This window comes from Papaver somniferum, unplaced genomic scaffold (genome assembly GCF_003573695.1).
Source record: "Papaver somniferum cultivar HN1 unplaced genomic scaffold, ASM357369v1 unplaced-scaffold_132, whole genome shotgun sequence".
Classification (NCBI taxonomy): domain Eukaryota; kingdom Viridiplantae; phylum Streptophyta; class Magnoliopsida; order Ranunculales; family Papaveraceae; genus Papaver; species Papaver somniferum.
The window spans coordinates 21854025-21880902 of NW_020622381.1; the positions used below are offsets into that span (position 1 = coordinate 21854025).

The 26878-nt window shown below is 36.0% G+C and overlaps 2 long non-coding RNA genes across 3 annotated transcripts; one reads left to right on the forward strand and one right to left on the reverse strand.

Moving 5' to 3' along the window:
• Window positions 1-17954: 17954 nt before the first annotated feature.
• Window positions 17955-21041, forward strand: LOC113332727. Of its 2 annotated transcripts, XR_003351688.1 has the most exons (4): window positions 17955-18666; window positions 18801-19600; window positions 20253-20334; window positions 20871-21041. It is a non-coding gene; the product is annotated as an uncharacterized LOC113332727 (long non-coding RNA). The 2 variants fall into 2 exon arrangements; XR_003351689.1 differs by lacking the exons at window positions 20253-20334; window positions 20871-21041 and having other exon boundaries at window positions 18801-19669.
• Window positions 21042-22666: 1625 nt separating this feature from the next.
• LOC113333068 lies at window positions 22667-23100 on the reverse strand. Its single transcript, XR_003351773.1, has 3 exons — window positions 23034-23100; window positions 22824-22916; window positions 22667-22701 (listed from the first exon to the last, which is right to left on the reverse strand). It is a non-coding gene; the product is annotated as an uncharacterized LOC113333068 (long non-coding RNA).
• Between the last annotated feature and the right edge of the window lie 3778 nt (window positions 23101-26878).

The following is a 26878-nucleotide window of genomic DNA, read 5'->3' on the forward strand; positions in this document are numbered from 1 at the left end:
AGGGGCACCTCAGTTGGGCACCTGCTATTCGCACTCCCAGTTTGGTTAGGGGGACACCATCTTCAACATTTCAAAAATTCGTTTTGGCGGGAAAATTTTATTCTCAACTGTGTAACTTTCGATCGATTCTTGAAGGAGTTCTAGGTAGACTAAAGGGCTGAAACTTAATGGGTAGTTGTGATATGTCCTAACAAAGCTAGTATGGGTGTTTGTTTCGATCAAATTTGTCTGGATAAATTGGTTTAATCCAAACAGGGATTTGGAGGAAAAACATGAGCTTACACGAGTAGTGGTGAATCTAAACGTGTACTGCACGTGTTTGGAAGCCTTAATCAACACTTTGGAACGTGAAGAAGATTTATAAGGAATTTAATCCAGCTGCAGATGCGTAAAAATCAAAATCATTGATTAAAAAAAAAATATCCCGAGTAAAAGAAGATTATTTGGGATTAATGGAGGAGATTCAACGCGTGTTTTTTCTTTAAATAGATTCCCTGGGAGTCCTAGAGGGGGTGTCGAGAGTCTGGGGGCTTAGGAGAGCCAGAGAAGAAGAAATTCGAGTTTTCCCAAACTCGGTTTCTGATGTTGTTGCTGCTGCACCAAGGACACGAAGAACATAAGACCCACACAGAGCAGTCTTATTTTGCTACAGATTCAGCGACTGTCGCCCGACAGTCTTATTTGTTACAGTGACAGTCTTATTTGTTACTGTCGCAGGACAGTCTTATTTGCCGAGGGTCGTAGTTCTCTGGTTTGTAACAAATATAATTGTTACAAACCAGGTTTTGAATTATTTCTCCCTTTTCATCATTTGTAAACACCCTTTGAGCAATAATAATGATTTTTGAGCGTGTTTCCAACATGATGAGCGGCTAATTCTTCCACAACCAAGGCAATGAGGAAGCTATTTACGCATGAATAATTGGTAACTATTTTATTTTCTCTAATATTTAATTATAATTCACTCAATCACTGCTTTTGCAGAGTTTTAAATTGTTTGCGTAATTTTCCTAATCTGTTGTGATTCAATTAGACAGGTTATGCTTTGTTTAGATAATCTATGCTTAAGGGATACAATTGATGTTTGAGAATTTGCTTGATTATTAGTGAGTTAAGATATAAAGGACTTAAAAGATAATTAAAGTTTTGGATTATTTACCATCATTAATTCATGTGTAATAGTGGAATCAGTGTCTTGGTTGTTTTCTCATACCTCTCGCCCACTTTGTTAATATTTTTGTATATGATTTTATTAAATCTTTAAATTTAATCTTCACAATTCCGAGAGTTTGAACCTCATTACCACAACATCATTCAAAAATTATTATCACTAGTGTTTGTAGAGGCTTAATACAGTGTGTGTTCAATCTCGACTAGGTCCCGGGGTTTTTCTGTATTTGCGGTTTCCTCGTTAACAAAACTTCTGGTGTATGTGTTATTTCTTTTCCGCATTGTATTTTGTTATATAATTGAAATATCACAGGTTGTGCGTTGAATCGATCAATTGGTAAATCCAACTTTTAGTTGTTGATTGAAATTGATTGATACTTGAACATTGGTCTTTGGTACCGTTCAAGTTAATTTCTCTTGTGTTCAATTAGACTCGCAGATTTCTATTTGCTTGAGTAAATATTGAATCGAGAAATTGAGATATAACTCCTTGATATACTTTTTATTAAGATTGAGTCTGATTGTCTATTTGATTCTCTTAAAAGTATACTGGAGTTAGTTCATACAGATTGCTAAGCAAAATATTGGGTGTGGTTGTTAGACCCCCGCTTTTTCAATTGGTATCAGAGCAGGCAAACACACTAAGACCTCATAAGTCTGTGTTTGAAGCAATCTGATTTTTATGGACGAGTCTATCTCTAATAACGTACCAGTTTATAAATCACCATATGATATTCAAAGCTTGGATTCACCTGAGAGAACTATCACATCTAGGTCATATCTAAACATTCTCTTAATGTAGAACATGTTGAAGTCTGAGAAATGCGCCTAGAAGAACAGTTGGATGAACTTTCTGATGAAGGTGATTCAGATATTGATAGAGATGTCGATGAGGAAGTCTCAGCGTATGTTAAGGTTTTGAGTTCATTGGAAAAGAAGAAGATGACAACTTCTCATGTCACACCTCTTTTGACTCCTCTCTGTCGAGAAAACAAGAAATTGAGAAGATGTTACGCAGGTGTTTATGTTTCAAATCGTTCTAACGAATCAGATTCTGAGGAAAACCTACGTATAAAGTCATTTGAATATGATAATCTTTATCAAAAGTATTTTTTTGTTGGAAGAGAAACTTGCAGAATCTGAAGCAAGGATTAACTCCCAGCAAACAAGTTTTGATGACAGAGAAAGCGCTTATCTCGCTCGAGAAAAACGTCTTGAGGATGATTTAACTGCTGCTCTTGATAAAATCAAGATGTTGGAAGATGACTTGAAAAAGTTCAATACTAGTTCAAGCAAATTAACCACAATGCTAGGAGCAAGTAAAAATCATCATAATACACAAGGATTGATCTAAAAGGGAATAAATGCTCCAAGTATTATAAAAGAGGTAAAATTTGTCAAGGCTAGTGATTCTTCTCAACAAAAGGTTTCCACTGATGGAAAAAGTGAAATACCTTCACTGGAAGTTAAGGTTCGAAAGAGCAATGTATATCAACCTCCAAAGTCAGCACACACAGATCAAGGTAAGAACATTCCTTATGTTTGCCACTATTGCGGAAATAAAGGTCACCTGGAAAAGAGATGTCGTTTCCATATAAGGAATGAGAAACTTCATGATGTTCTTGTTTGGGCATCACAATAAGTTGTGAAACCAAGATCATATGTTAAGACTAATCCCCTTAACGTTACAGGTTGTAACTGTCCAACCTTTAGGCAAAGGAATCAGTGCTGTGATAAACCTAGATTTGTCAATAAACGTCATACGAATTCTTTTCACAATCGTAATGGTTATCAAAAGGATAACTTTGTAAAGACGAATACAAGATCCGATGCTCCCAATTGGAGAAAGACCAACTTGCAAAAGAATAGTCAATCCAATTCTCTTCCGAGAATTCCATAAGAGAGTAATGGGAAGAAGTGTCAGGTTGTTCCTAAACACACTCAGAAATGGGTTCCAAAGAAAGTCAATGATGCCTTGAGTGTGAAAAGGAATGATCTCCCAGAAAATTCCATGACAATGGAGAAGGCAGAGTCCATGATGTTGGAACTTAAAGAGTTCTTTGGAAAGATGGATTTGGATGTGCAAGGTTCTAAAAGTGATCTCTTTCATGATAATCCAAAAGTCACTTGTGGTGAGCAAGATATTGTTCACCTCAACACAACTTGAGTGTCTTGAAAGTGCATCCTCACCAAGGAATGCCCTGCTATGTATACAATGAGGGAAGCACGAGAATTGGGGCGCACATATTATTTTCGGTAAGACTGTAGAATTCGATTGGATTCTTATAAAAAGGTATGTCTATAGACTTGAGAAATATTTGTGTTTTTATTTGCTTAGAATGATCCGTGTACCTTGCTTATCATTAGGGCTGGCAACGGATAACCGATATCCGATATCCATTTCCGAAATCCGACATCCTATAGGATTTTATCCGACATATCGGATATCGGATATCGGAATCGGATATTTTATCGGATATTTTCTCTTAACGATAACGATATTGGAATAGGCCTTTCCGTTAGGTTAATATCCGATATCCGATAGTCTAGGGGTGTACTTGTAATTTCCTACCCCTAGATATATGTTGCCGACAGGGATAACCTAATTAATCTAATCCATCTTCGACTTCTCTATTCGATTCTAGACTCTAGTAGAGGAGGAGCGTTTTTCACCATCATCAGAGAAGAAGTGTGATTCGAGAAGTTGAGAAGGAAGTGACTCTCATCAGAGAAGAAGTGTGATGATCAGTCATCATCAGAGACTCTCACAGAAGTAAGTCGATGTTTAATTTTGATGTTCAAAGTTAGGTTTCATTTTTCTCCCAAATCGACTGCATATTTTGATGTTTAATTTTGATGTTCTTCTAATCTAATCGAAACCCTAAGCCCTAAGGAAGTCATGAATGTTTCTATGTTTTTAATTTTTGAGATTCTGAAAATCAATTTTTTCCAGATAAAATTAGGGTTACTAAAAAATTATCAAGTTTGTATAGGAAATTGGTTTCTGAATTCACTAAATCTGGTTTATATGAGAAAAGGGGTCATGGGGTTGCAGTTGGTTTCTTGTTGTTGTTAAGAAAATGAATTATTGATGATTTCTGTTACCGCTTCTCTCACCAAAGAATCTTCTCATCTGTGATGTTGGCTGTGTGTTTGATCTTCTAAGTTCAGTGTGGTTTCTCTTAGAAATTCTTTAAGACAAACTGTTCATGAAAAGATGAAGATTATACTTTCTAAATGGGATGTTCTTTTTCTATGGTGATTTGTGAAGGAACATCACTACATCAGAACATGACTAGCAATTAGAAATGAAGGTTTCTTTATCTTTCATTTCTCAAATAGTTGATTCCACTGTTCTTGAGGTTTTTTGATTTGGTGACTTGATTGATTGATTAGAAGGGGGCTTTAAAATGTGGAATAAATATTGGTTTCTTCAATACTAAATTCATTCTTTTTTTTGCTTTTGTGATTAGGTTTTGAGTTTCAGCTGCAAATTTCAGGTCTACTAGGAGTTCACTCATTCTTTAAGTTGGTTGTTGCTGCTACTGCTGCTGTACATTCAAGGTTTGTCACTGTACATGACTTGCTTTACTACTTAACTGATTAGATTTATGATTTCTTTGTATTTTGACATATGAGAATGATATGATGATTTATTCAGCAAGTGTGTTTTACTAATACTTTATTCATGTTGTTGTTCTCAGAATGTCTGAAAGTCATAAAGCATCCAACAGAGTTGGAACTTCAGGAAGTCAACCAAATACCGAACAACCAGAACAAGAAGATTATGCTAGTTTTGTGTTGGAAAATGATGAAGATGATGTTCAGAAATCTGAGTTAGAGACATACTTAGCAGAACCAATTCTTCCAACTCTAACAACTCAAGATGAAATGAACTTTGATATATTGGTTTGGTGGAAGATGAATGGTTGTAAGTATCCAACTCTGGCAAAGATAGCAAGAGATGTATTGGCTGTGCCAGTGACTAGTGTGGCGTCAGAGTCCATGTTCAGCGATGGTGGAGGGTCCTAACAACTCATAGAACTTCACTAAGTCCAGATTTAGTCCAAGCATTGCTATGCTTAAGTGATTGGCTGCCAGACTTCTTTGATGCAGGTAAATCTTCGTTTCTTTTCCTTTACTTAATTCTTTTCCATATTAGAACTGTAACAATATTAATATTAGATGAGCTCCCATATTAGATGATTAGAACTGTAACAATATTCTTTGTGAATGCAGATATGGAAGTCGTCGACTGAAGTTGATGCAAAATGAAACCAGCAAAGAAGATCTAGCCTGTTTGAGTGTAGTTTTTTGTTTGTAGTTGCAGACTCTGTTGTTGTTTGTTTTTTCATGTCTAATGTGACTGAGGTGTTTGTGTGGTTTGTATTTGAACAAAAAAGACTGTCAAAAAACTTGAAGAACAACCTAAATTTTCAGCATTTCTGCATTTGCTTCTGTGACAGGCGTTATCGGATTTTAACGGATAAATATCCGTTATCCGATAGATTAATGTTAACGATATCGGTTTGTATTTTGATATCCGCCGGATGTTAACGGATATAGGATATCCGATAATTCTTAACCTTAACCTTATCGGATTGTCTAATATCCGGCGGATATTTATCCGTTGACACCCCTACTTATCATTCATTTCTACCTAACTTGATCTGTGTTTAAGGTTCTTAAATGTTTAGGTTTGAAAATAGTAGTTCGCGATGTTTGGATTTCATGGTACACCTACCAGGTATGCGTACCATCATTTAAAATCAAAATCCAGGTATTTTAGTACGCATACCCGTTTGCATACTGCTACAGGTCATGAAAATTCGTTTGCAAACCCGTATGCATACTTGCCTGTAGACGTCGATATTCGGTAAACTTGTTTTGGCCGTAATTTCTTCGTCCGAACTCGGAATTACCTCATTATTTTTTCATTCTCTTCCTATTTGAATTCTCTTCAAATTGGAGATGAGAATTATTGAATTTGGATGAGTTCATATTGGTCTTTATCCCGTCTCTTGTTTTTGAGTGTCTTTCTCCATTTCATCGCACTTGTTTTCCACTTTTCTTGGACTTGGGCACTTGGATTCTTGGAGTAATACTCGTCTAAGATCATTTGTAGCTTTTACAAGAATGTTGTTGGTGAATCACAAAGAAGGAAGTTCAATAATAGGCAGTAGTACGCATTGCTATGGGATTCTTGAATGATCACAATCATCTTATGTGAACTATGATGCATGGTCTTTAATGACTTTGTATGTTCTTCTTTGAAAATATTTTTATACGCCTTTGGTAGCTATTATTGGTCTAAATCCGTGCGAAAAAGATTGATTCTACCTTCTAAGGGCAAAGATTGTTTTTGCAGTATTAATCCCTATGGTTTTATATATTGCAACTTGTTTTGGGATATGTGTGTTTGCGCCCGTGAACTATGATTGTCCCATACGTGGTCAAAAGTTAAGTCCTTCATATGTCGATATGCAAGTATTGATAAAAGATTGAATGAACTTTTGACAAACAAAAGATAAGCCTATTATGTCATTATGCAAATATTTATGGAAGATAGGATGAGCTTTTGTTTACAAAGATTAAGTCTATTATATGTCATTGTGCAAATGGTGATAAAGAATAGAATGAATCTTTGTTTATTCCGCAGTATTGGTCTTTCCCTGATCCACATCTTTGTGTAAATACTGTGCGGCTCCGTAAGCTTGCTTATTGAAAAGGCAAAGGTACCGAAATATACCTCAAGATAAAACTTTTCCTACCTATAAGTTCTTTCTCCGAAAGTGATTGTCATAGACTGAGTCGAGATAATGCAACTAATCGGTTCACACTTCGTGTGATCGTCTAGGATACGAGATCGAGACAATACAACAACGAAGTATGTTTACTTGATAAAAAGGTTCGGACTTAACCAAACACAATAGGATTGCTTATCAAGTAAATAAAAATTAACGTTCGTGTAATTTACTTTAATTATAATAAAACAATTATAATGCGGAAATATAAATTAAATGACACATCAAGATTTTGTTAACGAGGAAACCGAAAATGCAGAAAAACCCCGGGACCTTGTCAAGAATTGGATACTCTCAGGATTAAGCCGCTACACAAAATTAAACCAACTTCGTATAGTTGAGATCAAGCAACTAAACCTATAGTTGACCTAGTTCCGTCTGTATTCCCACGCCTCCAACTTATGAATAAGTCACGTACTTGGAACAATTCCTTTAGTTCGTATTCCAAACAGTAAATAAACAACAAATCTGTTTGGTATCAACTCTATTCAACCAATTGATGTGAGTCGGACAAAGGCTCTTATGTTTATCTTAACATAAACTCATTCGTCAGGTTCTTAGATCTATCTTATTTTCAATCACCAAAGGTAATTGTTAAGATTTTGCAATCAATACTTTTAATCACAAAGAATTGTATTGATGCCGATCTACACAATTAATCAATCCAATCTACCACAAGGATAAATCGATTATAGTTGGATCCTCTTATACCGAAACAAGTATTGTGCACACCAAAGATTATGAACCCCAAATCAGAAATCTTCAATATCTTCTTTGTCTTCAAATCTTTTTAGATCTTCAATAAACACCTGCACACAACAACTTGAATCTCTTGTGATCAATCACACACAGAATAGAGTCTGTTAACAATAGATTATCACAAGATCGTCTTTAGCACTAACAATAGTCTAAAGATCCCTGTCGAAACTTCGATCTAGTTTGAGTGAATCTTATATCAGAAGAGAAGATTCTCAAGAATAAACAAACTAGGTGCAATGAAAGTTCAACCACCGTTAGTCAATCAAATCAATCGAAAACACAAGATAAACCGCAATTATCTAGTTTCCCACCAACGGTACTCGTAGAGCTTCTAAATCCCAAAAAAGACTTTAAACTGAGCGGTCATAAGAGATTTCGTCTAATTAGGTTACTCTCCTCTCCGAATAGGCGGCTACACCAGTTACAACACAACCGAGGAAGTTTGCTGTCACGAAGGATTAGTTTGCTAGAAATGCAAACTTCAAGTATTTATAGACAAGGAAGTTTGGACACCAAGGAATTTCCAAAACCGAAAATATTCTCAAAGATATTCAATATATTCCAAATTCGGTTTCCATAATTCCTGGAAATGCTCTGTCCAAAATAATGACCGAAAATCTCTTTGGAAAATCTCAACTAGTAAATGCACATTACTAATTCTCATTTTCCTAAAATAAAATTAACAACCTTAATTAAAAGATTCTTAACTTATTTATATTTCGATCCTGGGATTTTCTTCCTGTAGCTGTTAAGGAATAACTTTGAACAATAAAAGATAAACATTACTGTACGTGTTCAAAGTATGTCGACATCCTTACTTTGTAAGTCCTCTTTCATACTTACAACCTTGAAACCGATTTGCCACACTTCCAAACAAGTTTATAATTGGCTCATCCGACTTTCAAGAACTATGTGATTGATCAACAACACTCAATCACAAATCATGGGTTTAACGGTTCTACCAAAACAAGTTTCGGTTCTACCTCCATGTGAGTACTGTGCATAGTCACACTCGCTTTCCAAATTTCGGTTGACTAGGTACTAGGATCGGTTCCCCACATATATATGGTATCTAGCTTATATGTGTTGCACATGTCCATAGGATCGGTTCCCCTTTGTCTAAAAACGTGTTGCACATGTCCATAGGATCGGTTCCCCATTCTGCTATAAACTTTGTTGCACCTCATACAAGGATCGATTCCCCTTGTGATGTGTTGCACCTCTTACTAGGATCGGTTCCCCTTTACCCAGATTCGGACAACCACAAATCACAAACTCGATCATACCATCTCAGGTGATTACTTAAGATCGGTTTCACTAATAAAAGTCATACCAATAAATAGGCCAGGCCTTTGTGAATAGTTTTACCAAGAACACAAACAAGTCATGAGCGGTTATACTAAATCACACATATTGGATGTTTACAAGATATGCAATGAATAACAATCCCAATAACGCCTGGAAATTTCCTTTTCGATTCATAAACAAGTTTATGAACTTACTTCCTTAAAACACATGTAAAAACATTGTTTCCTAGGATGAAATCCTCACCTTATACCCATACATAATCACAATAGCATTTAAACGATTATGTCGATGTCTTATCTACAAAGTTTAATGGTTAAGCAATAAACCTCGTATTGTATTCCTTAATACTATGTCTATCTAGAGTGTTCTTGCTTCACAGTTTCGTTTTCAATATGCACGACTTGAAAGATACGTTAGGGAATGAAACAGTTCAAGTCAAATATCACTAACCTCAAGTGGAAGGATGATGTTGTCGTTGTAGCTTCTTACTTCTTCACTTCTTCAAGTCTTCTCAATACTTGTAATGTCTCATATCCTAATACTTTCAAGCTAACCTATACGAAGTTGACTCTAGTACATAATCAAGCGACTCTTAAATGAGTTTTGATTCACTAAAATATGACAATCAAACTTGACATACCAACGCTTGGTGGGTTCAACCGAGCTATGCTCTAACAATCTCCCCCTTTGTCAATTTTAGTGACAAAACTCTTACAATCATATGGATAAACAAATTACAAGAATTGATTACACATACGCTTGATTCCCGAATTCAACAACACAATAACCTGCATTCATTCAATCCTTAAATTTCGTTGTTGACATTATGATAACAAATCTAATACTCCCCCTAAAATCGAGATAGGTAGATTTCATCAATCTGCACGACTTTTTTATACCAATTAATATGATATGCTACTCCCCCTTAGTCTATGATTTCACTCTTTCATTAGATAAATGTTTAAGCACAAATGTTCTTTTCCTTAGTGGTACCAATTAATATAAAATCAATACCAGTATCACTTCTTTACTCCATATATTTCTCCCCTTTTTTGTCACAAAATGACAAAGAAACGAAAAAAATAAAGGACAACACGAAAAAAATCTTACAAATCTCAAAATAGACTTGCAAACCTGTAGAGTTAAGCACGAGGGTTCCACACACCATTTTTGATAACCAATATCATTACTGAAACTACAAAGTAATTTGTTTTGATATGTTATCAAGGAAAAAATTGCCCGAAGCAATTTTCCCAATTTAGTTTAGCAAACCAAAAATCAACTAAGCAACTTAGTCCCTTTGCTAAACCGATTGTACAAATACAATCGCTTCATTCGATAAGACCAAAATAAAGATAACTCTATTTCTCTCATCAGGTTCTAATTATCCATATAACTTAGACCTTTAAGTTTTAAACAAGACAAGTACTAGGTAAGTTAACTAGCATTTATTGTTAAGGCATTCGATTAGACTTGAATAACCAAAAATTCCACTTTGATAAGTTTAACTAAGATAAACTTAGCTTCTCTTATCCAGAATCGAATTGGACTAAACAATTCATCCCGTAAACCTTTTCTTTCATTAAGCCATAAATAATTCATACAAACCAAATAAATCAACTTACAAAATTATTCACCTCAACCGGAAGCAATTGAATCAACATAAGCATTAAAACACCGCAATTGCACCGAAATTTTATAAGCCTAAACAATTGATACCACACAATAAAGCAAGATAACAATAGTTTTTCTTAACCGGAACCAATTGAATCACATACACATCCATACACACATAATGGAATAAAACATCAATTGTACCGAAATTTTGTTAAGCAAAAGAAAAATATATGAAATAAAATCAGGCTTTTCTTAAACCGGAAATCAATTAACTAACAACATTGTTACCTCAAATTTCGCATCCACTTATCCAAAATGTTTGCATCTTCTTCCAGGGAGAATTGATATCGAAATATCATTATGTTGTCATCCTTATGCAAAACAAAAGAATAACAACAACCAACCTCTACCATAGAAAGATTGAAAACCGGTTTTAACAATTGCAAGCAAAAGTTGAAAACCGTCGAAACACATATGCATTTATGCTAAACCAAAACCGATTCAACATATTGTGACTTTTTCGCATATTGTTTCTACCAGAACCCCTCATGATCCTTTGGTAAATCCTACCAACATGGGATAGAACTTAATCCTGCTAAATAAAAAAATCACCCAAACCATAAGGGTTCACAATATTATGAGATCGAATATCAAGGTAATAAAACCGAAATCAAACATCCCATAAACATCCATAGAAATAATAAAGCATTCAAGCACACACTATGTAAATCAAAAACCATCACAAGAAAAATTATAAATCAAATAATTTTATTCATAAGAGACTTAATACAATCATTGAAAGAAATTAAAAATTGATGTCTATTTTCCTTGATTAAGTATTACATCAAATAACTTAATCTCTAGTGGTGCTTCCATTATTTACCGATGATTTATCAGTATTTTGATTCTTGAGTCTTCTTTTCTCTTTCAGATGATTGGGTCTTTGTTTATTCAATTCCACAATCGATTTCAACAGGTTTTACTCAAGCAGTTTTTCATTCACCACTGCAGTTTCCAAAAGATCACGAGCGACTTCAAAATCTCCCATTAACATAAGCATAAGCTCAAAAGAAATATGATTCTTTTTATGTTCGTTTGAGAAGTAGCATTTGAACTCAACTGGAAAGGTCTCAAGTTTCCGAAGTTGAGATTCAATGTCAATAGTATTTTCACCCATCTTTTACCGTGGACAGAAAAGGGATCGGTCCTATAGATGGTTTATATAATAACCCAACCTTGGTTACCAAGATTGAAATACCTAATCATGGTGTTTTTATTTGTGAAAATATAAACTTTCGGAAACATCATAGAGTTTTTCCGAACCTGGGAGTTCTGAGAATATTTTCCCAACTTTTCTCATGGACTTTCCAAGATTCGAAAGTATTTTTCTAAAAATAGAAAAGATATTCCAAGTATAGAAAATAAAGCAAGATACCAATAGTTTTTCTTAACCGGAACCAATTGAATCACACACACATCCATACACAAATAATGGAATAAAACATCAATTGTACCGAAATTTTGTTAAGAAAAATCAATAAATATATGAAATAAAATTAGGCTTTTCTTAAACAGGAAAACAATTAACTAACAAGATTTTTACCTCAAATTTTGCATACTCTTCTCCAACGTGTTTGCATCTTCTTCCAGGGAGAATTAATATCGAAATATCATTATTTTGTCATCCTCATGCAAAACAAAAGAATAAAAACAACCAACCTTTACCAGAGAAAGGTTGAAAACCGATTTTTAACTATTGCAAGCAAAAGTTGAAAACCCTGAAACACATATGCTTTTATGCTAAACCAAACAATTCAACATATTGTGACTTTTTCACACATTGTTTCTATCATAACCCCTCATGATCATTTGATAAAGCTTACCAACCTGGGATAGAACTTAATCCTGCTAAACCAAAAAGTCACCCAAACCATAAGGGTTTACAACATTATGAGATCGAATATCAAGGTTCGAAAACCGAAATCAAACATCCCATAAGCATACATAGCAATAACATAAAGCATTCAAGCACATGCTATGTAAATCAAAAACTGTCACAAGAAAAATTATAAATCAAATAATTTTATTCATAATAGACCTAATACAATCACTAAAAGAAATCAAAAATTGAAGTCTATTTTCTCATTTTTGAAACTCCAATTTTAACCTTTTAGAGTTTCCTTCAATGTTGAAGACGGATCAGAAGATTTTACCGGATTCCAATCATCTTCTATGATTACTAGTCTTGATTCAAGACTAACAACATTGTTATTGACTTCCTTAACTTCCTTTCACAAATCCCTTTCCATGTTCCTTACTTCACATAAGATTAGATCTAATTTCAGAGAAAGATTCTTGAGAAGATTATCATTGAGAGAAGAGATCTCTTCATTAGGAACATCTTGCTGAAGTTCTGGAGAAGAATCAGAATCACCATCAGAAGACTCGAGACGATGTTTCTTATTAGGAAACAATATAGTCCAGACTTTTTTGGTTTTCCGAGAGTTGCAGCTAGAGGTAGACATTCTGTCAAATCTTTATGGAAACGAAGTAACAGATCTTCCCTCTTATAAGTTCTAGAACTTTTTCTCAAAATCTTTGAGAATATTATTTCAATTAAATTCTTAACCGAAAAATCAATTTTTAGAAAATTTTTTATCCAGATATTTACATATATATCCTTACTGTATACTTTTTAGGGTAACAAGTACGAATCCATGATAACCAGTTAGGTTGCCACCTTTTTGGTTGTTGAATTTTCTTTCTTTGAAGATTTCAACATTCTTACATTTTTAGGTTCAGCCTTTAATCTTGATGTAAGATCTTGATGTTCGAAGAACTTATTCTCCTTTTTAGAAGAGATCTTTGATCTATACTTAGATCTTGATTTTCCGGTTTTATACAGTCTCTCCGTCTGTTTAGTATCAGGGCATTGCCTTTGATAATGCCCTCTTTGTTTGCACAAGAAGCAAACACCAGAAGTATTACGTTTTCTGGATCTAGATTCCACAAATTTATTTAGCCTTACCTCCTTTTTACGTGATACATTCATACCAGGTGATGACTTTTCAAAGTAATTGAGTCTATCTCTCAGTTTCTGATTTTCTGCATTTAACTTCCTTATCTCATCTTGACAACATTTAATGTCGAGAATGAGTTTAGATACTTGTACCTTTTCGGAGCATTGAGTAACCTTGATTTTCTTCAGTCGCTTGTTAAATTTTTCTTTATCATTCAGAAAACTCTGTTTGAGTTGATCAAGCGATGATTTTATTTTAATGATGTCAGATTCAAGAAGGTGAGTTCTTTTATCTTTACATGGAAATATTTCTTTGAAGACTTGAGCATCTAGACTTGGAAGACTTTCAGATTCATAGACTTCTGCAATGGTTGCAACATGATCTATCACATCAACTTGATCATTCTCATTGGGACAATAATCAAGTGTTGCAGTGTAAGCATTTCTTTTCCACTGTGTATCCTTAGTTGGACAATCTGGAGAAATATGACCAAACCCTCTGCACTTGTAGCATTGAGGAATAATATCATCATCATCCCAGGTGTCTCACGTTTTTGTGAAGGAATATTTTTTCCTTTTGACACAAGTGATTCTCTTTTTCGATGTCTCAAAATTTCTTGAATCATTGAGTAATAAGAGACAAATGATGATTTAGTTCAGCTTCATCTTCAGCAGTTCGATCTTCCTGATCTTTAGAGTTTTCCGAATATTGAGTTGGAACCCTTTTATGGCTTTGTAGGCCAGATTGTCTCTTTGTTTAGAAAGATTCTCCTGATCAAATATCTTCAGTTTTCCAACCAGGAAACTTCTAGATAGAGAAGAAAGATCATTAGCTTCTATGATTGCATGCTTTTTAGAATCGTATTTAGATATCAACAATCTGAGAATTTTGCATATTATATCCTTTTCAGAAATAGTCTTTCCAAGAGAGAAAGAAACATTGATTATCTCAAAGAGTTTAATATCAAACTCTTCAAAAGTATCGTTGTTCGAAGATTTTCCCAGTCGGACATAAGAGTTTGAAGTCTAGCTTCTTTCTCTGATGTGTTTCCTTCAAATACGATCTGAAGATTATACCAAACTTCTTTCGAAGTTTAACATGTTGATACATGATGTTGTTAATCACGACTTACAATATGAATAATAACATTCAAACCATCCGAATTCTGCTTTGCAAGAGCCATTTATTAGTTTGAAAAATCTAATAAGCGTTTTAACTCAGTTTCCGAATTTTCTATCTTTGGAAGAATATAACCATCGACGACTAATAGCCATGTATTAAAGTCTCGTGATTGAAGAAAAGATCTCATAGCAGATTTCCTCCATAGATAGTTTGTTCCGTCAAATCTTGGCGGTACGTTAATTGAAGTCGATTCATGAGAACTCGAGTTCATTCTTATAGGTTGGATCACACCAAACACAGATTGTTAGATCTTTTCGTGTTTTCCTGCTCTGATACCAATTCAAAAGACGAGGGTACCCAAATATACCTCAAACTAAAACTTTTCCACTTATAAGTCCTTTCTCCGAAAGTGATTGTCTATGGACTGAGTCGAGACAATACAAAAAATCGGTTCACACTTCGTGAGATCGTCTATGGATACGAGATCGAGACAAATACGACAACAAGATAACTTGTGCGACTGACTATGGATACAAGATCGAGACAATGCAACAATGAAGTATGTTTACTTGATAAAAGGTTCAGACTTAACCAAACACAATAGGATTATTTATCAAGTAAATAGGAATTAACGTTTGTGTAATTTACTTTAAATTATAATAAAAACAATTATAATTGCGGAAAATAAAATTAAATGACACAGCAAGATTTTGTTGACGAGGAAACCGCAAATGCAGAAAAATCCCGGGACCTTGTCCAGAATTGAATACTCTCAGGATTAAGCCGCTATAAAAAATCAAACCAACTTCATATAGTTGAGACCAAGCAACTAAACCTATAGTTCACCTAGTTCCGTCTGTATTCCCACGCCTCCGACCTGTAATAAGTCACGTACTTGGAACAATTCCTTTGGTTCGTATTCCAAACAGTAAAGGAACAACAAATCTGTTTGGAATCAACTCTTTTCCACCAAGTAATGTGAGATCGACAAAAGGCTCTTTTGTTTATCTGAATAAACTTCTTTTTCAGGTTCTTAGATCTATCTTATTATCAACTACCAAAGTAATTGTTAAGATTTTTCAATCAATACTTTTAATCACAAAGAATTGTATTGATGCTGATCTACACAACTAATCAATCTAATCTACCACAAGGATAAACAAATTATAGTTGGATCCTCTTTTACCGAAACAAGTATTGTGCACACCAAAGATTATGAACCAAAATCAGAAATCTTCAAAGTCTTCTTTGTCTTCAAATCTTCTTAGATCTTCAATTAGCACCTGCACACAATCAACTTGAATCTCTTGTGATCAATCACGCACAGAACGGAGTCTGCTAACAATGGATTATCACAACACGTCTTTAGAACTACAAACAGTCTAAAGATCCCCGTCGAAACTTCGATCTAGTTTGAGTGAATATTATATCAGAAGAGAAAATTCTCAAGCATAAACAAACTAGGTGCAATCAAAGTTCAACAACTGTCAGTCAATCAAATCAATCAAAAACTAATAATAAACCGCAATTATCTAGTTTCCCACCAACGATACTAATAGAGCTTATCAATCCCAAAGAAGCCTTCAAACCGAGCGACCGTAAGAGATTTCGCCTAATTAGGTTACTTTCCTCTCCGAATAGGCGGCTCCACCAGTAACAACACAACTAGGTAGTTTTGTTGGCTCTGAGGATTAGTTTGCTAGAAATGAAAACTTTGATATTTATAGACCAAGGAAGTTTCAACACCAAGGAATTTCCAAAACCGAAAATATTCTCAAGATATGCAATATATTCCAGATTCGGTTTCCATAATTCCTGGAAATGCTTTGTCCAAACATTGACCGAAAATCTATTAGAAAATCTCCAATTAGTAAATGCACATTACCAATTTCCATTTTTCAAAAATAAAATTAAAAACCTTAATTAAAAGATTCTCAATTTATTTTTCGGTTCTTCGTTGCCCTCACTTCCAAGATTTTCTTATTGGCAAAAACAAAAAAAAAAGAACGATTTCTCGGTTAACTGGTCGACACCATACATAAAAAGAATAAAGAAATATGAAGATATGGTGGGAACTAAAAAAAAATGGAGACAGTTTATCTAGCTAGATGAAAACTAGTGCAAAAGATGTTCTAATAAGATATTTTGTTCTTATTTCGAAAAAAAGAAAGAGATTTATTTCATTTTGTTGTTGAACATTATTGCTATACTGAGAGTCTGGATGTAATCATGTCACATATTTATGGCTTCTACATGATTCCGGTTAATTAGGTTACTGATGGCCTCCACTTTTTATTGTTTGCGGGCCACCTTCCTTGCTCAAGAGAGGTTTAGTGATCCTACGTTTCATGTGACATACATGATGGAAGTTAATGATTCCAGATAATTATCTTGTGTCAAACTTGTAACGATACTCAATCTCGTCAACACTTTTAGATCGGTCAAGGATTGAACTAGCGATGATCAAGAAACGATTAAGCCGATTTTGACTCGATTAGTTAATATAGATTTTAATTAATAGAAATTAATCTAACAACGATTTAGATACGAAATTAGTATCGTTAGATAATTTTTGTTAAGTTATGCGGAATGGACTACTCGAACGTGTCATTCGGATATTGGACGAAGAAGGTGTCATCAAATTTTTATGAATGGCAAATTAGTTATTTCATTGATGGACCTTGGTAGCCCTTATACAAAATGTGGGTGCCTCAGTAAAATCTGGTCGGCCTTATCTTCACCCAACGGGAAGATAAATTCTTATTCTTCTTTATTCTTTGGGGTAATTTACGTTACCTCCCCTGAAGAAGATCATAATTTGAGTTACCTCCCCTACAGAACAAATATTAATAAAACCTCCTCTCGTCACTTTTTCCATCCAAACCCGGTTAGCTGAGTCAGCTACTTCGTACAGCTGGATGCTCTTAGGGAGGTAACTCAAATTATGATCTTCTCCAGGAGAGGTAACTCAAATTATGATCTTCTCAGCTAACCGGGTTTGGATGGAAAAAATGACGAGAGGAGGTTTTACTAATATTTATTTTGCAGGGGAGGTAACTCAAATTATGATCTTCTTCGGGAGAGGTAACGCAAATTAACCCTTATTCTTTTCTTCTTATCTTTCTCTTTATTCTTCTTTATTTTTCTCCGTTCTTCTATGTTCTTCCTCTGTAAGTGTCGAGTGATGAATTTGAGAGTGAGGTTGTGAATTAGTTTGAGAGAACCAATTGATGGAGTGGTAGAGATGGTGGAGGCTGTTGTTGATGAAGAAGAAGAGATGAGTCAGAGAACCAAGTCAGGGTTTTCAGTGAATAGAAATTGGAGTTTCGAATTGGTGATGATTAAGGTGAAATTAAAGGTGGGTTTGAAGGTTATAACCTGAAGATGAAGTCGGTTATGTCAATTTAGAGGATTTGACTATAAAGAAGATCTCAATTCGAGAAAGTTGTAGAGTTAGGGTTCTGTGAAGAAGAAGAATAGAGGACTAGGGTTTTAGGTTCGATTTTAGGCTTGCATGGGATTGATACATGAATTGAGGATTGGGTTTAGATGATTGAGGAACGGGATGAAGTTAAACTGAACATGGAGTTGTTCTGTGAAGTATCTAAGAATTAGGGTTTTCTCAGAAGGTTGTTTAGAAATTCGATTAGTGATGAATGAGACGAAATTGAGATGGGTTTATGTTTAATTGAACGATATGAAGTTGTTTTAGAGAAGAATCAAAGAGTTAGGGTTTCACTGGAATTTCGATTAGATATGAATAACAAGAGTTAAGGAGTGGATTTGTCGATTGATGAACATGGTGAAGTTAACTGGATGTTTATGAAGCTGATGAAGAATTAGGGTGTGGTTCTGCGATTAAGAAGGTAACTGTTCTTATTAGTAAATCTGTTCAAGTTCATTATTAAGTTTATAAGTTTCTTGATGAATTAAGAATTAAAATGGATTTGTTGAGTAAGTGCTTGAGCTTTATTTTGGTTTGATTTTGTGTATATCACAGGCAGAAGAGCTAGATGAATGTTAAGTTGATTACAGATGGTAGTTTTGAGATGAATAGTGTTTGTAATAGATGAACTGAATTGTTATGGTTGAATTAGACTGAGATGAAGATATGTAAGTTGCACATTAGTGAGGTTGGCATCCAGAGATGGTGGTTGTCTGTGTATGTATGCTTGCAGGGGTGGAATGATTGTTGCAGGACATGAATGTACCTTGGTTGTGTCTGAAGATGTAGGTGGTGCAGAATTGGTTGTAGAGAATTGTAAATGTTGATCACCAGATATGTGTATGTGTTGGTATGAAATAGCATGGATTTATTCTTGAGAGAGTTGGGAAAATGGAGGTGGTATTTGGTGGATATAATGGGATCCAAGAAATCTCAGTTACAACATGGTGGAACTGAACTTGGTGGTAACGGTGTTTAACTGAAGTTCTACTGTTTTGAGTGAAGAGGTTATAGATGATGAAATTGTTGTGATGAGTAGTTGCAGGGGATGGATTGCAGATATGTGCAACTGTAGAGGGGTTGTTTGTAATGAAGATGATGTTGCTATTGGTGATTTATGTTGAGTGTTGAAGTATTGAACTGAGATGCAAGTCTGAAGCTAGGATTGTTACAGAATTGAAGGTGGTAATGAAGTTGAATGCCATAAATTAGTTTGTAGTTGGACTGAACCTGCAGTAATAGTGGTGTTGTCGTGTGTTTGAGAGTTGCAGGCTGGAAAGGTGTAATTGAGAATGAGTTTGGTAGGATGAAGGAAGGTTAAATTGTTGAAAAGCTTGCAACTACTGCAATTGCAGGTAAAGCTTAAATTGCAATTGTATTAAAATTATAGAATTGTATGGAATGAAAGTTTGTATATTGATCAAGTGGATAGAATCAGGTTGCAAGTGAATCTGTAGTTAAAATAGGGTATTTGCCTGATAGTCATCCCAGTTAGATGTCTAACTGATTTAACCTTAGCTGACACATTTGTATGACTGAGTTGACTCAGTCTTAAACAGTTTAGACTCATCGATTTGAATCAGTGGACCTTGACTGAGTTAACCAGTTGACCATTTTGACCTGGACTTTGAACTGACCTTGGGACATTGACCGTTAATGGACCCTTTTGACTGTTAGAGACTGTTAGTTGACCATAGTGGACCAAGCCTTGTGTAATGGACTTGTTTAGTGGACTTGGGCTTAAGTTTAGATTTCCTATTTTGGTTGCCTTGGACCCTTATGGTCCGAATTAGTCTTCGGCTTATTCTATAAAGTTGTAGATAGTCATAAGACTTAACTAATGAACTATAGAACCAACCTAATTGAATTAGTAAACGTTAAATGTACTAAAAATAGATAATAAAAAGGTGTAAAATCATTAATGGGCTTAGAACTATTGGTTAGACTTGTATGATTCTTGTGTGAGCCATTTTGACTAGAATTTTAGAGTTCTTATGTGATTAACAGTTAGTCATTAACAACGATCGATTCAAAGGATGAACCAGTGGATCGTGGATCTCAAGGTAGACGTGGCTTGTCATCAAAAGAGGTGGGAATACATTTGACTCTTTGATAATCATTGTTGTTTCTTTTGCAAAAAATTATGTTTAACAAACTCATGCATTTCTGTTTGCGCATTCTATGCATTGTTTAACTTGTTTTACGATAATTCTATTGATTCTGTTAATCTTTCCATGGTTTGGAAAAGACCTGTAATGTTTTGTTGTCAATATGAATTGTTATGGTAAATGAGAATTTTCACGTCTGGTATATAGGATACGCTCCTTATTTTATATATACATGAATTCGAGCTTTTATGCATATTAGGTGTGTAAGGAATTGGTCGACACCAGTATAAACTAATAGGGTGTGTAAGGAATTGGTCGACACTCAATATAGTATATTGTTTGAAGAAGGAGTTTGTCCATATACATGTTTGTTTATTTTAGTGACTTGGTCACTATTTAATGTTTCGGAAAACATGTATTGTTTTCCAACTCTTGCTTATGATTACTTGAAAGTTAAATGTTATTCCTATGGGGAACCCCTTTTAGGGATGATGTGCTCACCCATTCCCACTTCCAGTTTCAGAGACAGATCAGAGTTGCGCAGCGAAAGCTTCAAGGATTGATTTCGTTAGATTGTTAATTTTTACTATGTTTATTATATTGCTTATTGTATTTGTAAACCGAATGACTATTGTATATGTATCATTTGAGAGGAGTTCTTGTATGTATATATTTCTGAGCGTGGCTAGTTTTGGGTTAAGTTTTGTAGCAAATTTCTTAATTGAATATTTAAGTATATGATTTAGATCTTTAGTGCCTCTTTATTTAATTAATCTCTTGGATTAGTCAGCTGCTAGCTTAGGGGCGCTACAAAACTCATAATAAAAACTAGTAGTTGCAAATAATTGTTTCTTTTGTGTCTATCAATGATCACTATGTCGGTTGCTTGTGTGTGCTTACTGAATGATGTAATGGATTAGAGCTGGCAAACGGGCGGGACGGGGCTGGCTTGTGACCAACCTGCGGGTTACGGGTTAATACAAGCCTAAGCTTGCGGGTTGAAATTCTTCACGGGTGGTCATTTATCCAACCCGTGCCCGTCTCGGGTAAAGCTCGCGGGTTCACGAGTGCTCACGGGTTACCTGGTTTTTGTTGAGTCAACTCGCCAGAAATCGATTTCTGGGCTATTTTCTTCCACATTCAGGCCATCTAAAGTTCCTTTCCTACAAGCTACAACCTAAGTATCTAACATTCATCCAATTCATTTGGTATATCAATTCAAAAACTCAAAATTGCAAAACTAAACTAATTTTGCATTTAAAGAAACACAGACACAGATACTATCATACTAGTCATTAGTAGTTTACTTTAGTACTTTAGTTACAGTTACACAGTACTTCATCAGTTCATGATGATAATTGATAAATAATAAAATAAACTTCCGAGACCGAGACTATAGATACCATTGTTTCTAATTTGTATCACCAAGTGCGACAATATTAATAACCACTTCCTGCACAAAATATATATTGTGTGGTTAATCAAAAAAAGTGTTAACTATCAAAAAAACATCTCCAATCTCTTTTCTATGCAATATTTGGAGATACTGGTAAGTTGCAAGTCATTGAAAACTACAACCACATATAATTTCATGATAATTAACAGTTGTTTAAGTTGCAAGTCATTGAAAAGAACAGGGTGAAGGGAAGGTACACACTACCATAAATGAACCTAACTATAGAGCACTATGATGTGTATGATAAACAGAAGCAGCGTAAAAGAACAAAACAGAGGAATGGTTACAAGAATGCCTGTAATATACCTCTTCGGCAGTTAATACTTACACTAAACCAATTATAAAAGTTGGAATTACATTTCCATCACAACAAATCCATTGTCACATTGCATAATGCTAAAAACCAAATTGGACACTTCACATAAAAAAAATTCACAATAGTCCACAACTGTGGCTACTAACTGGTTAAATCACTAATACACAAAGCATAGAGATCCTAATAATATGCATGATCAATGGAAGCAGTTTAAGTTTAATGTACATCATGAACGAATAGATACAAGGATTCTCAGATGCACCTCTTTGGCATTTACCAATTACTTCAGAACAAACCCAATGCCGCATTCCAAAAACCAAAATCGGCATTACACATTAAAAAAATTCACCAGAGTCAATCGGCAAAGTGTATCCTACACATAAAGAATCAATCACCCACCCAAAATCAAAATCAATCTATAAATCACAGTAAACACCCAAAATAAATCCAAAAAACAAAAAAAATCATTTCCAAAAAACACATACCATCATAGACACAAGCTTCCTGAACATCTCTAACAGCAGCTTGTTCAACGATGTTCATGTTCCTCACCAAAAATCTCTTGATTGCCTTATCCTATTCCAAATCACCACCACCACCACAAAAAACAACTACTGAATCAGAAAATCTACATCCATTCATATCAGATCCCAAGAAAAAATCAAATCAAATCTGTGAAAATGAAATCAATTAGTTACCTTAGGGCAACACTTTCCACAGTTTGAACAACGGATGAAGTTAACATGACCACGACCATGTTTGTTACGACCACCATTCCTTCGCTTAAACGTCTACAGAAATCAAAACAAAATCACCAGAAATTCAAAATCATAAACTTGTATAAATCAACATCTATCATGAAGATTGAAACATGATTTAGGGTTCATTTGATTGAAAGAGGGACTTACCATGTTGTGATTTGCAGCCGCTTCTTCTTCTTCCTCTGAAGCTCAACTTGAGAAATCTCTCCGCAGCAGCTCTGAAGCTTAGGGTTTTTCCGTTTTATACGATAGAAATTTGGATGACACGTAACAAGCTACGTGTTTCAGTTTCAGCAAGGTATGAAATTACGGGTTACGGGCCAGACCGCGGGTTTCACGGTACGGGCCGGGTTAACCCGTTTCTTCACAAGCCACTAATTTTACAACCCGCACCCGTCTTGTTTAGTTACCATCCGGGACGAGTGCGGGTTTTCACGGGACGGGACGGGCCAACCCGCGGGTTTTAGCTTGGTTTGCCAGCTCTATAATGGATCACTGCTAAACGATGGCCTTGCCATGCTACACAATTACCTAAGAACATTCCACACAGAATTAATATCCATTGATTTAGGTACAAACTAATATCGTTGTTGTTCATATAGTGCTTACATAGACTCGGGTACTTATGATGAACGCCTGATTCATTACAACTAAAATAATTCTTCTGATGAACGTGGGGTTCGTTTTAAGTTAGTTTACATAATATGGCTTTGGATAGTGGTGTTCAACTCGGTTGTGTTTTAAGTTAGTTTTGATGTTTAGAGATTGAGGGTAGAAGAATGGAGGAGTTCTGATTTCTGAATTTTTGATTTTTTGCGACCCTAGGTGGGTCGGGATTGGACAGTAAGCATGTGAGGAAAGTGTGTATAACTAAGGGTATTATTTTCCGAGTCGATGGTCATTATACAAACGGCCTGGTTAGCGAGTCGGTCATAATTTTTCGCACTCTTCGAATCACTTTTTGATCTCCTTCTAATAAAAATCATAACCATGGATCCAACATCATTACACAAGAAAAACAAAAGTAGCATATATGTAAGAACCAAGAGCAACCTAAATTTAAACAACAAAAAGAGAGAAACCAGCGGAAATTTGGTCGTCTAGAATAGGGCCCGGAACCGACTTAAATAATAGGATCCAGTTTTGAGTAGTATACTAACCGGATCCTATGGGACCGTTGGCACCCCTACCTATGGGGAATTAATCGAGTTCTTGACTTCATGTATGTCATATCCACACCAAGGCACTTCTACATGACCGACTTGAGCCAGTAGATTTAGTTTAACACCACATCCATAATATGATGACAAGTGGCACCGACATGTATTCGAATCTCGACATATAATTTCATCGATCTCATCGATTGGTACGAAACACGTAATGACCAAGTGGTGTTTCCCTACCTAGTTGTTTCGGGGTAAAAACTGATTCTGTTGTTTTTGGTAATTTGGGGTGTGTTGATGAGAAATGAGTTCAAACCCTAAACAAATGCACTGCACGGGAATACTTTTAGGTTCGAGAAATCAATATGTAAGACTCTGGCCTAAACCAAGAAATGGTCGTTCCATATTCAATTCGGTCACAAGGTGAAGGAGAAGGGTTGATCTTAGAGAGGGAAGCGGAGAAGGTGTTTGAGATCAGAGTGTTGAATTACGAAGGTGTGGCTATTTATGACTTGTGTATCAGAAAATGGTTTCTGGCTACTTGTGTTGATAACACCTGTGTTCTTCTTTCGAAATAGATTGAAAATCTATTTATACAAGTCATTGAGCGCACCCTGATCCCTTAGGAAGTGGAGGAAGTGAAGTAGTGGAGAAGTGGGTTTGTGCGGAAGGTAGTGATCATCGTGTTTCCATTATGAGGGAAGACTGATCACACGTTCTTCCACCACTCTCATTACTATTAACCACCCGTCTTTCCTGACACGTTCTCGTAAAAGACGCATTGTACGCTGCGCACTGTAAACCGCCAGACCAATACCCTAGTAAGCATCCCCCAGTTTGTGACATGTTTGATGTCTCAGATAAGTGGGTCAAGTCATGGGACCCGCCGCGGAGAATATCATGGTGCTATTAGGTAAAACGACTAAGTCCTTTATGAGGCCGGTCTAAAACACGTATGTACTCAATGCATGTGAAGCATCGCTTTTAAACAGCTCAAACTAATCGATGCATATAAAGCATCGCTGTTTTAGAGCTTGATTGAATAAGTCGCGGATAAGCGTCTTAAAGGAGGAAGCATGATCGACCACCTTTGGGTGATCGTTTGGTGGCTCTAGGGACACGCCATTACTAGGCCGATCGCTGCTCATGGGGGAGGGATGGCCGGTGATTGCCATGCTAGTTTGTTGTTTTGCTAGAAAGAAATCTATGTCGTCCAACCCGGCTAGAAAAGTTGGGTGGACGAGATGAATTGCGGCATTTATATGTTGTCGCTGATGTAATTCAGGGTTTGAAAGCCGTGTGGCCCACCCCTCTTTGGACGTGCGTTTCGAGGCATTGAACCTTAGGTCGAATAGGTCGACCGACCATATGTGAAGGAGGCTCGCTGGTATGCACGTTGATACCTCCTGGACCATCTAGAATTAGATCTAAGCCATTCAAATAGACTGGAGAACATGGATGGTCATGATCAATTTGCGGCAGTGACATACAACCGCAAACACTAATTAGGGTTTCGAAGTTACGCGTTCACCCTACTTTGGGTGAACGATTCTATGCATTCCAAGCTTGCTATGAGCAAGTCGATCGGCCAACGATGGAGTTGGGTCGACGGTGAACACGTTAGCACCTTGTTGGCTGTCTAAAAATGGATCTACTTCGTCCAAATAGGCTGGAGAAGATGGGCGATCGTGATTGATTTTCGGCAGTAATGCGTCGTCGCAAACACCGATTAGGTCTTCAAAGCAGCCGTGTCCACCCTAGTTCAATCGAACGATTTTGTGTGCTATTAACTTCCCATGAGCAAGTCGATTGGCAGTGAATAATATTTGGTCGGCGGCGAACGCATTGGTACTTATTTCATCGTTTGGAGTGCGATCTAAGCCGTCCAACTAGGCTGGCGAAGTTGGACGGGTATGATAGCTTTTGAGACCGTTTTTTACGGTCTTAGCTCGTTCGAACTATTCTTGTACATCACGATTTCCCATGTTTGGGATCGGCGTTCAAAGCACTTTGTGGCTGAGGGAATGGGACTCGATCGGCTAGGGCACTAGTGGGCCCGCCGGTGGTGACTGCGGTGGTTGCCTAATTCTGTTAGGAGTAAGGTATGCTTGTTAAATCGTGCGACCAAGTTGTGTGGACGTGATCGTTTCTGAGACTGACATTAACAGTCTTGATTTTATTTAAGAATAAATATGTGTTCAATCATGCCAACTTTAATTAAAAAGTGTGTGCACACACTGATCTCTTTGTCAGAGAGATGTAGCATGTATGATTATTTTTGTGCAGATCCCAATACTAGGATTTCGGGAGATTCATGCTACTCTGCTGAGAGTGAGCATTGATCCTCATGTCATGTCAGTATTGAGAGTTCGGCTGGGAACATAGCACATGTAAATACTAGGAAATTCATGCATTAATTGATAATGCTAATAAAAAATAGAAACCACATAATATTTGGGATTGCTGTTGCCCGCACCATTCTGAGTGAATTTCATGTATATGTTCATACTGAGTTGCTTCAAACGAGTGAAGAGATTTTTTGCACTCATCACTTCTTTTAAAATGGCTTTACCCCTTGCAGGGTGATTGCGCATTAAATACTGGTTTTACAATTTTACCCCTCAACTAAAACCACCATCAACATTAAGTCCCCTGCTTAGCACGTAATAGTGACGCTATTGCGGGGTAAGCAATCGATGGTGATATACTAAATGCAAAAGAAACGAGAAAGATAAGGTTTACCAGGAAGAGTTTGATCAATTACCAATAACAGGTCCGTATGGCGGACGGCATCGGCGCGACCTTGGCGTGTCAACGGGCCCAACTGCC